General features: G+C 43.0%; 1 protein-coding gene across 1 annotated transcript in view; it reads right to left on the bottom strand.

Moving 5' to 3' along the window:
* The window catches only part of LOC126095504 (dipeptidase 1-like), a gene marked incomplete at its 5' end in the record, with an annotated part of 103,177 nt that overhangs the window by 37,922 nt on the left and 52,482 nt on the right, over nt 1-12,773 (bottom strand). The window lies entirely within an intron of this gene.

Raw genomic sequence — 12,773 nt, 5'->3', positions numbered from 1 at the left:
CTCTTCGTGTACAACACACGGTTTGACAGTACCCTAAATGTCGCTCTTCTGTGTATCCACTGCGCCATGTAATGTAAAATGTACCTTATTGCTCGCCCACATGTCATCAACTTCTACTGGTGCCAGAAACTGGAGAGCAAATTCAGAACGTTGGTGTGGATCATGTGGTTTTAGTTGCTCTACCGACTGGATCATGTACGGGTTTCAGAGTAAAACAGAGAGTTGATCATGGGATGCACCATTTCGTGATACTGTACAAGGACTATCCAGGGTAAGTGCTGCACCGTCAGTTACAGCAACAGCAATCTCGTCGAAAACTTCCTTTTGGATAAGACGCCTTCCTCTTCCATGTACCACACTAAACCAACCCGTTTTCTGAATTTATCATTTTCTTTAAGCCATTTAACGACACTGGTGCTCGCCTCAGACCTTTCAGTCAGTGATACTCTCTCAATGCATCTCTGTAATTGCTGGCGTTCACATAAAACAGTTTCACAAACAGCGCACAGTGTCTCTTCTCGACAGTCATACCGTTCACTCAGGTTATGGCCTGTCAAATAGCAGCTTGGATGTCATATCGTCGTACGAACAATGAACAGCGCCATATTTGCACTTGGTGGCTAAAACTGAAACTAATTTTTCCAGCCTAAATCGGTTCCAAATTAAGTCATTATCATATCTACCCTGTTTCGCTGTCATACGATAATTACAGCCGACACTGAACAAACGTGAGTAGCTGTTCTTTAATTGTAACCATATGGTATATCTATAGCTAATACAGACTGTGCCAAGATATTCAAATTCAGGGACTTTATTGAGAACTAATTTCGTACGTTCGTCGATTCTCAGTAACATCTGTTCTTTGATTAAAACAAGTAAGTATTACAAACGAGGGCAAAAGACGATATCATCATTGGTCAAGAACCCTCAAAGTCTCATTCATGCTAGTGCGGGAGTCCATAATAATGCTGCTAGTATCAAGTGGTGAATATAGGGTAGTATGGTACAAGGCCGCAGACAGTGTGCCGTATGGAAGTGCGCTTCGGTCCGGGAAAGGTTGACGGATAATGTAAGTGGTTAAGGCTACTGCTCACGGTAAGCAGGAAGTCCGGACTTTATCATCTGTCGCTAACAGGCAGTATATCTCCAATAAATACAGCCAACATATTCGCACTCAACGAATTTATTTCTATCGTATCAATATTGGTTATATCCTGTGTTATTTCGTTCACAGACTGCTTCGAGGATGAATAATTTGCTGTCTCTGAACGCGCCGTAATCACTCGAATTTTATCGTTGTGACTGCTACGTGAAGTACAAGGTGACTTAAAAAGTAAATTACACATTAGCAGGAAAGTGACGTAAGATTCGTTGAATGCTGGACTACACTTCCGAGTGGCACAGACATAAGACACAATTTTTCAAAATAGTCACCAAATCTCTGTACGTAACAGTCGCAACGTTCCAGTAATCGTTCAATTCCTCCACGACAGACCTCCATTCTTTGGCCACAGGGCTGTTAAACAACCGCTGTGTGAACTTCCTCATAGGAGGAAAAGAGCTCCGCCGCCTCCGTCTCTCCCCCGCCCACCCACCACACATAGATGTCCTTACTCGAAGGCCTGCTGGGCATTGCCTTCCTTGACGATCAGAATCACCCACTTCTGTATGGCTATCACCAAATCGGCACCATATCAGTAGAGTTACACGCAACATTGCATGTAGTCCATGTGCCGCAAAAATTTCACTGCAGATCTGTGTGCAGCTTAGAAATTTTTCCCACGAGAATCGTATTGTCACGCGTAATCCGGAGTACGTTTTCAGTTGGCCTGCTATTCCACTCTCACACATCATGGGACAGCGTTATGCACATATACAGATGGTGGTAGTGTCACGCAGTCAAGGCATAAAAGGCCGAAGAGCTGTCATTTGTACTCAGCTGATTAATGAAAAAAGGCTTCCGAGGTGATTATGGCCGCACGATGGGAAGTAACGGTCTTTGAATGCGGAACGGTAGTTGCGGCTAGAGCCACGTGGTATACCATATTCGAGATCGTTAGGGAACTCAATACTCCGCGATCCACAGTGTCAAGAGTGCAACCAACCAAATTTCAGGCATTACATCTCACCCGGACAACGCAGTGGCCGATAGCCTTCGCTTGACGACCGAGAGCAGAGGCGTTTTCACAGAGGGGCGGGAGGGGGGGAGACGAAATTGCGAGGTCATCGGTCTCGTCGCTTTAGGGAAGGAAGTTGGCCGTGCATTTGCCTGGAGCGATTTAGGGAAATCACGGAAAACCTAAATCAGGATGCCCGGACGCGGAACCATTTTTTCACAGTATCGTGAGTGCAAAAAATGGCTCTGAGTACTATGCGACTTAACTTCTGAGGTCACCAGCCGCCTAGAACTCAGAACTAATTAAACCTAACCAAACTAAGGACATCACACACATCCACGCCCGAGGCAGGATTCGAACCTGCGACCGTAACGGTCGCTCGACTCCAGACTGTAGCGCCTAGAACCGCACGGCCACTCCGGCCGGATCGTGAGTGCAAACAAATAAGCAACTTTGCGTGAAATGACAGCAAAAATCCATGTGGGACGAAAAACGAATGTGTCCGTTAGGACAGTGATGTGAAATTCGGCGTTAACGTGCTATGGCAGCAGACGACCGACGCGAGCGCCTTTGCTAACGGCACTACTTCGCCATACTGGAAAACAGTGGCCTGGTCACATGGGTCCCGACATCTGTTGGTAACAGCTGATGGTAGGGGTCGAGTGTAGTGCAGACCCCACGAAGGCATGGACCTAAGTTGTCAACAAGGCACTGTGCAAGCTGGTGGTGGCTCGATAATGGTGTGGACTGTGTTAAATGGAATGTACTGGGACCCCTGGTCCTATTGGACCGGTTACTGACGAGAGATTGTTTTGTCCGGCTGTTTGAAGATTATCTGCAGCCATTCATGGAACAGATGCAATGGGCCATGTCACCAGGCCACAAATGGTGGCGATTAGTTGGAAGAACATTCTGGACAATTGGAGCAAATGATTTGGCCATCCAGATGGCCCGAAATCATCCCATAAACCTTTGTAGGGCGTTATCGAGTTGTCGGTTCGTGCACAAAATCCTGCACTGACAACACTTTCGGAATTATGGACCACTGTAAAAGCAGCATGGCTCAACATTTCTGCAGGGGACTTTCAAGGACTTGTTGAGACCATGCAACGTCGAGTTGCTGCACTACGCTGTGACAAATGAGGTCTGGCAAGTTATTAGGGGTTACCCCATGACTTTTGTCACGTACGTGTATGTTATCCTCTGTTATCAACAGTGTCACTTGCCCTCACTTCATGAGAAACTGTTTAGTGGTTTGAAATTTAATCCCCGACAGTACCACAAAGACTTGTTTTCAGGAACTTCAGATCACCATCTCCTTTCAGCCAAATACTGGCAGGGAAAATTTCATGCACCGCCAGGATTCGAACCAGCTTAACTGTGAGTTGAGCGCGGCCGCACAAGCGTGGTATAGCGACCTCGTTTACGGAGGCGACATTTCCCCAGTAATCTAACCAGTATCTTGGCTCTTCAGTGTAGCTGATAACGGTATTGTTGTTACATTATTTACTAATGATTGTGATTAGAAACATAAATTAAAGCTCATAAAAATATTTTGCATGCCATTTACAACGTCTTCAAAAACTTGGACTTAAAATAAAACGGGTATTCAAAAACTGATAAACTAGCGATTTATGACATTTCTCGTAACCTGTATCAGATGCTTTGCGGAGATGTAATATGTCGTTAAACGCATTGCAACGTAAGCCGACATCATTTTGTGACGGACATAAGTCTGGAAGAATCCCTTAAGATTTGAAAACTATTTTCTGTCGGTTCCATAACTCGCCGGAGGTGACATTTTTACAGCTTCTACAGCGTAATCCACGTGTGTCTAAATACAATTTTGTCTAGAAGCGCGCCGTGCTCATCTCTCACGATACTTCATTTTATGACCAACTCTCATAATCGTAATCACCTACTTCGCAATCACTGCTGGATAAGAACCTCTTACAAGTCTTCGGCTATGTTTCTCCCGCAAGCATCTGTATATCTGCAAACTGTCCGTTACATATCCGTATATGTCTTTCCTTTCCTCTTGACATCCAACAAAGAACTTCCTTAGTACACTTACCACCCATTCATCTGCCTGTATGTCCTGCCCATATTCATTTCGATTGAAGGCCTAACTACTCCTTTTACTTCAGTTACTTCCTATATCAATTTGTGTGTTTCAGCTACCTTTTCACTTAAGAGCAAGATTATTCACTTGATTTCACACTAACTGTCTGAGTCTGACAAGCACAGGTGATAGCTCAAATTGACCGTGAATTATCTGTTTCTGGCTCAGATTACTCTTCCTTATTTTTTCTTTCTGAAACAGCCGCAAGCAGGTTTTACGTGTAAGTTTCTTCGTTTTACTTTCAATTTAGTCCTGTCTTTAGGTACGACTGACACCGAAATCTCGCTGATGGCAGATGTTACTGATGTTACTGATTGCTTTACGATGTGGTGTCTGTTGAAACTTACTTTAAAGGACTGCTTTCGTACCGTGATTAGTCAAAATATTATGACCCATGCCCATGGCGAGATTAGATGCCTACTCGTGACGTTAAGGTATATGATACGGTAACGAAGTTATATAAAGGAAGCATTCTAGCGATGACACGGACCGAATACGGGGAAGTTCACTGACATGATGGATGTTGACAAAAGATACTTACGGTTGTCCGTCTTGGGACAGTCACCCCGGTAATGGCGAACTGTCGGCAGTCCGTGTGCATTTTTCGTCAGCATTTGTGGAAATCGGTCGAAGAATGCTTAAAACACGTCTAGGGACAAACTGTTATCAATTTTATGCATATACTGATGTTTTCCCCGACAACGATGGTACCTTCTACAGGATAACCGTCCCTGTCACAAAGCCGGAATGTTGCTACAGCGGTATGGAGAGCACGACAGTGGACTGACGTTGGTGTATTAAGCATTAAGTTCGCCTAACTTGAATCTGATGCGATACATCTGTGACGCAGTCGGGCAGCAGCTCGTACACAAAAGCCTCGGAAATTTACGGGAATTGCATGGTCTATGCGAGGACATTTAGTGCCTCACACCTCCGTGAGATATTTCAAGGACTTAGCGAATAACAAACCCGCTGAATCGGTGGTGCGTTGCATGCCTACAGACTATTAATAATCAGGTGGCCATAATGTCCTGACCCATCAGTGTATTTGGTCTGTAGTCTTTCCACTGGTTGCAGCTGCTTCTCCGTACCCGTAGTGTTTGTCATTGTAGAGACTTCAACACATTACACTGCACTGCGTTATGTATTTCGCTTCACGGCAGCTGGTACTTGGTGAGAACTCCATTTAACGACGCACATACCACGATAATTACGATCATCTTAATTTTTCTTAAACATCAGAAAATACAGTAGGGGATTAGTGTACGGTCGACGGACCACAAACACATATCGAACGAAGATGGAAGGCGTACAGGGCATTATCTTGTACCGAATCGAAGGACCATCCGTGAATCTCACAATAACTTGTATCGTCAGATCCTGCCGAAAGACGTACTAGAAAATCCAAGGACGTTTTGGTCATATATATCACATAAACTGACGATCGCTCTAAGCTTGTGGTTATACCTTGATATCAGTGCCTACCAAGTTTAATTGTATATTACAGCACTGAGGATGGTCACCAATCGATTTTGCTGACAATAAAACAACAAAATACGGCCAATGCTGATTTTCCTTCCAATTCTATCCACTATTTGATCGTGGTGCACACAACACGCAATGGAGTCGCCAATCAATATGGTTATTGTTACAACAAATTAGTTTTATCAATTCCTTAGTCCCGTGGATATATTTTTGTTACATTATTCTCCAATCTTCTCTTTAGAACTTGAGGCATTTACCTGGGTCCGCTTTTTCATTCCGCCACTTTCCTTTTCACTATGGTTCCTAAAGGACGTTTTAATGCAACGTAGTAGAGAGTGATGATGGCGTGAAATAATCCGTACATTTTACTGTAAATGATTTGAATGTGAGTATTCTGCTTATTCTGTAGCCGAGTCATTTGAGGGTTAACGTTCTTTTCGTATATTTAGTATATATAATCGTCCTGGAGGCTGTATATTGATTTCAATAGACCGCTTGTCAAGGTTTTTAAATTTCTACGCAAATCTCTATTTTTCTATTCAGTTGTAAAAGCGTATTTACTAGCGTAACAAAATCTTAGCACGCAAGAGTATCTGGAATGAGAGTACTGAGATTAGTTCCGCGGAAGGGGAAAACAATTAAAACTGCTTAGGCTGAAAAAGGCGCGGGCTCCTGATGGAACTCAAGCTAGATTTTACACGCTATTCCAGCGGAATTATCTCCTTACCCCATATTTATCGAGAATACTGTTGTGCAGTAAACAGGCCCAAGAGCCTTGTAAAGCCTTAGGTCATTTCAGTTCACAAAGAGGAAATACAATGAGGTAACAAAAGTCATGGGACAGTTATATGTACATACACAGATGACGGCAGTATCGAGTACACAAAGTATAAAAGTGCGGTGCATCGGTGGAGCTGTCATTTGTACTATGATTATTCATGTAAAATGTTTTCCGACGTGATTAAGGTCGCATCACCGAATTAACAGGTTTTCAATACGGAATAGTAGTTTTAGGTAGACGCCTGGGGCATTCGATTTCGGAAATCGTTTGGGAATTCAATATTCCGAGATTCAAAGTGTAAAAGTGTGCCGAAAATAGCAATTATCGGGCATTAAGTCACACCACGAACAACGAAGTGGCGGACGATCTTCATTTAACGACCTACAGCAGCGGCATTGTCAGTGCTAATGGACAAGTAACTCTGCGTGAGATAATCACAGAAATCAGTGCTGGACGTACGACTAACATAGCCGTTGGGACAGTGCAGCGAAATTTGTCGTTAATGGGTTATTACAGAAGATGACAAACGCGAGTGTCCTTGCTAACAGCATGATATCGCATGTAGCACTTCTCCTGGGCTTGTGATCACATCGGTTGGGCCCTAAACGACTGGAAAACCGTGAGCAGGTCAGACAGTCCCGATTTCAGTTCGTAAGAGCTGATGGTAGAGTAGTTCGAGTGTGGCGCAGACACCACGCAGTCGTGGAACCCAACTGTCAACAAGGCACTGTGCAAGCTGATGAAGGCTCCATAATGGTGTAAGGTGTGTTTGTATGAAACGGAATGGGTCCTCTGGTCCAACTACAGCGATCACTGCCTGGAGATGTTTATGTTCGGCTACCTGGAAACCATTTGCAGGAGATCAACGATGAAATTTTTACAGATGACAATGCGCGAAGTCACTGGGCATAACTGTTACCGATTGGTTTGAAGAACATTGTGGACAATTCAAGTGAATGTTTCGGCTATCCAGATCGCCCGATATGAAGCCTATCGAGAATTTATGGGGCGTAATCGAAGCGTCAGTTCTTGCACAAAATCCTGCACCTTCGCAATTTTGGACGTCTATAGAGTCAGCGTGACCCAATGATTTGGGGAGAGACTCCCAGCTGCTTGTTGAGTCCGAGTCGAGGTACTACCCTACGCGGGGAAAAATGAGGTCCAACACGATATTATGAGCTATCCCATGACTTATGCCACCTCAGTGTAGATCGGATGCACAGGATCATAGACCACTATCACTGACTTTAGTCGGTTGCTGGATCCTTCAGCATATTCTAATCAAAAACATCAGGACTTCCATGGAGGTAAAGAACCTTCTTTCAGAATCCGTATGGATTTATGAAAAAGAAAATTATGTATCTTGGCATGTAGGGATACTGATCCACCAAATAATTGTTAAAATTAATGGTGAACCTTTAGCTTGGTAACCAGTAGCAAAGCGAATTGTGCAAAATAAAGGACAGCTGACAGTTCACCATGAATTCTAACAAGTATACAGTTTACTTTATTGACATACGAAATACAGTAAACCGTGAATGCAGGTGAAAATGTAATTCGACTTCCCATATTCCCTAAAATCGGTCGACACTGAACGATACCGTCGATTACTTACACACATACGATCATAATATCTTCGTAGATACGTGAATGGGTCAAGGATCATGTGCCTCATAGACCCCGGTATGTTCCACTGTACCTCGAATGTTTCACAGAAAGCCGGCCGGTGTGGCTGTGCGGTTCTAGGCGCTATAGTCTGGAACCGCGTGACCGCTACAGTCGCAGGTTCGAATCCTGCCTCGGGCATGGATGTGTGTAATGTCCTTAGGTTAGTTAGGTTTAAGTAGTTCTAAGTTCTAGGGGACTGATGACCACAGATGTTCAGTTCCATAGTGCTCAGAGCCATTTGAACCATTTTTTTTGTTTTTTTTGTTTCAGAAGAAGGGAAATACCTTGTTCGGTTCTCCACCGAATCGGAATGCGACCCGTGACATTCTCAAAATAGGAAAAGTATGATGACCATGCGGCTATACAGGGTACGTTGTAAAAGGTGTCACATATCCCTGCAAGAGGGAGTATTGGTCAAAAGTGGAAGAAAAATTTCCGAAAATTATATTTCCAGAAACCATTACCGCTTCAAACATGGACCGTTTTACTTACGACCGTAACGTGTATCTACCGATGGCGTAAGCCGCACAAGTGGCCGCGTAGTAAATTACCACAATATGCGCGTGTGGGCAGATGCAAATACTGCAGCATTCATTGAGGTGAGGCATCAACGTCTGGACATGAAATATCGCTGAAAGACTGTTAGGTTCATAGAGTTCAAAAAGATTAACGTGTGATGTGTAGAACGTTGCTCTTCCATAAAGACAACGGCTACGCTTTCTGCACAGTGAGGCACCTTCCAATTTTGTACAGATCGCCCTAAAGCAACTCAGCAAAACTTTACACGGGCGATGGATTGGTCTTTGAGGTACAACTGCAAGGATTTCCATTTACTGTACTTGTATCGTTGGGATTTCTGGTTAGGAGGGCTTTTGAAGGCTTCATTGCACGCTCACACCAACAGTAAAGTGCAGACGTTAAAGGAGTGTGTAATCAATGAATGTGAAGCAATGGGACTGGAGGCAGGTGTTCACTGCGAAAATGGGATGAAGGATAGCAAATGATGCGTGGTAACCCCAAGCGGCATATATGCAGTATCTACAACGCTACAGATGGGAACAAGAGGACGAGTTGGTCAATAACTTAACAACTGTTGGTTTGGTAACATATACGAACCGGTCTACTATTTTCCTGTAGTAGTGTTAAACACTTTTTAAGTACCCTGTATGGAAGGTAATGGTCATAACAAAGAAATATATCACTGGTGTCCGATTACAGAATTAACAGCGAACGTCTTGAGGACGTAGCATAGCATTCTCTGCTGCAGGAAACACAGAGTCAATCAGTACTAGTCGGCGTGACCGTAAGTTGCCTGTCAATGATGGATCCACACGTCATGTTCAGGAGAGACGAGGACCAGGCAGAACGCTGGATGTTGCACCCACCCAGCACACTAAGAAGTTACAGGTATTCACTGTGACCTAAACCTAGCCAGTGAAACTCACTTTGCCTGTTGCCAAACCAACTGTGTCTTGCGTTCAAAAATGGTTCAAATGGCTCTGAGCACTATGGGACTCAACATCAGAGGTCATCATTCCCTTAGAACTTAGAACTACTTAAACCTAACTAACCTAAGGACATCACACACATCCATGCCCGAGGCAGGATTCGAACCTGTGACCGTAGCGGTCTCGCGGTTCCAGACTGTAGCGCCTAGAATCGCACGGCCACTCCGACCGGCTTGCGTTCAGACATTGTCAGCGGTAACGTGTAGGCTTCAGTTAATCGTCGGTATTTCAAACTTACTGTAAATACCGGTACCCCTTAGGGAAATAACCACAAGGGATGGGAAGGAACACCAGATGCACTCTGTGTATATCCCTGCGCCCCCATTCTCATGTTTAAGAGGCTATTCCGTTAGTCACGAAACTCACAGTCTGCTACATTGTCCCTAGAACAGATCGTGGCCAGTTTTCTCTGGGTCTAGTGGAAGTTTTGAAGCAGAGACAGCGAACGTTCGGTAACAAGCTATGCTGTAACTTACTGGACTTGTGCCATACTGTTGACATCAGCAAAATCCCTCTAGTTAAATATGATGTGCACTACATATCAGAGACAGTTACCGAGGTAGTTGGCTGTCTGTGGATGCACACAAGGGCTTTCATAGCTTAGACGACTCTCAATGTAATCCAGATAACGATACGTGTAGCAAACCAGGAAACACCTGTGAAAGATCTAAGGAAATACATATTACAGTTGAGAGTGTTAAAATCCTAGATTAACTGCAAAAGGATTCGCAACGAAGTGCCAAAGCTTGAACCGCCCCTAGTAGTCAGTGAAGCTCACGTAATACGATGAACATTTAGTTCAGGACCCCACTCATTACTGGGATATGCAGCACAAAGACGAGATCTCTTAGAGGATACCCACGCGGAGACTGGTATCAGGGACCATGAAGCAGTTATGGCAACAATGAATGCCAAAATACAGAGGGCAACTAGAAATATTCGTGTGTTCAGCATACTAGACAAACAAGCAGTAGTGTCATTAGTCACTCACAGGCAATCCTGGAGCTGAAACTGAAAGCAGAATTGCTGAACTATATTTAGAAATATTTTTGTTCAAAGAAAATACTACGAGTATTGCCCCAGGTTAATTCTTATATCAGCGAAACGATGAATGGGATAGATATTAGTGACAATGGCATTGCGAAACAGCCGGAATTGTTAAAATTAAAGAAAGCTCCAGCTACCGATTGAATCCCTATCAGATTCTATACCCACATTGCGGCTGAATTAGTCCCTCTATTAACTATAATCCGTCGTTGGTCACTTGTACAAAAAACCGTGCCCAGTAGTTGGAAGAAAACACAAGTCACACCCATCTACAAATCTACAACAAGGGTAGCAGAAGTTATCCAAAAATTACCGTCTAGTATTCTTGGCTTCTATTTGTTGTAGAATGTTATAAAACATTCTAAGCTCAAACGTAATGAGGTATCTCGAACAGAATAAATTACCCCATGTCGATCAACATAGATGTCGAAAACATCGTTCATATGAAGCCGAACTCGGATTTTTCCAAAACGACTTACTAAATGCCCAGGATCAGGCCAGTCATGTAGGTAAAACATTTCCTGATTTGCGGAAAAGTATTTGTCTGAGTACCACATGTACGAATATCAAAATTACCGTCGTATAGGGTACCAAGCGAAATTTGGGTTGAGGAATTTTTGCAGGCAGGACGCAGCTAGTTATTTTGCCTGGGGAGTCAGTGAGAGAAGCAGAAGTGACTTCGGATGTACTCGAGGGAAGTGCGCTCGGTTCACTGCTGGTTCTTGGTGTATATTAATCATATTGACGGCAATATCAGTAGTAACCGCATACTTTTCACAGATGATGGACTTATCTGTAATAAAGTACTGACTGAAAGTAGCCACACAAATCTTCAGTGAGATTTTGATAATATTTCAAAATGATCCAGAGATGACTTGCTTAAAATAATGATGTGCACTTCACAAAACGAAAAAAACGTTATATCCTATGACAGTGGTTAGGACTGGAATTGGTAGAATCAAATACGTGAGCGTAACACTTTGTAGGAATGTATAGTGCAACGATATATATCCAAGATAAGGAACAAATTTAACAAAACGAAAGAAGAGGCATGCTCTAAAAGCCAAGCAAGTTTTGAATCAGAAGCAACAGCACATTTACCTTGGTATGAAATTGCCCAAACAGGATTATTTTTAGAGTGTCAATATATTTCTCTTATGATGTGGATGCCGAAGGATTTTGAAGAGACACGACAACTATGACATATAATAATGCAGCTGCTTTGCTACCGAAGTAATTAGTCCACCAAAACATCTAAAATCATTCAAATTATCCTTTTGTACTAACAAAAATGCCATTAGCCGATTCGCATTTTGCCTACAGATTTTCTTCTAGTACTTACTTACAACAGGAATATTCAGAATTTTAATCAACATCTGAAAAGTGAAAGACATGTAGTTCTATGGCATCTTTCGGTATTCATATAACTGATTACCATTACCCTCTTATTACAGTTTAGTAAAATGAGGACAGAAATAAAAAAATCAAGTCTACTCTAAAAGGCGGGTAGCAGTTAGGGCGAACAGGCTTAGATGGTGGGGTAATGTTACACGCATGGGAGAAGCACGGTTACCCAAGAGACTCATGGATTCAGCAGTAGAGGGTAGGAGGAGTCGGGGCAGACCAAGGAGAAGGTTAAGAATGATTTTGAAGTAATAGGTTTAACATCAGAAGAGGCACCAATGTTAGCACTGAATAGGGGATCATGGAGGAATTTTATAAGGGGGCTATGCTCCAGACTGAACGCTGAAAGGCATAATCAGTCTTAAATGATGATGATGATGATGATGATGATGATGATGATGACTCTAAAAGGCTGGAGCCAGTACAGCATTCTACACAGTGACCTGAAATATAAATCTGCGATTGAAATTGGTTAAATATAGTTGTGAGTTTCATTTCTTTGCAAAAGTTACAGCCACTGAAATTTCATACTTAACGAATATCTAAAAATTTACTATAATTAAATTTTCGTAGCGTATTCCATTGGCTGTACCTGTATGAAATGATAACATGAAAACTGTGTGAGTAATTACAGTTTCCTT

The sequence above is a fragment of the Schistocerca cancellata genome, chromosome 8 (assembly GCF_023864275.1).
Source record: "Schistocerca cancellata isolate TAMUIC-IGC-003103 chromosome 8, iqSchCanc2.1, whole genome shotgun sequence".
In the NCBI taxonomy this organism is placed as follows: Eukaryota; Metazoa; Arthropoda; class Insecta; order Orthoptera; family Acrididae; genus Schistocerca; species Schistocerca cancellata.
The sequence above is the reverse complement of the archived record's forward strand: the minus strand, read 5'-3'. Positions and strand labels throughout refer to the sequence as shown.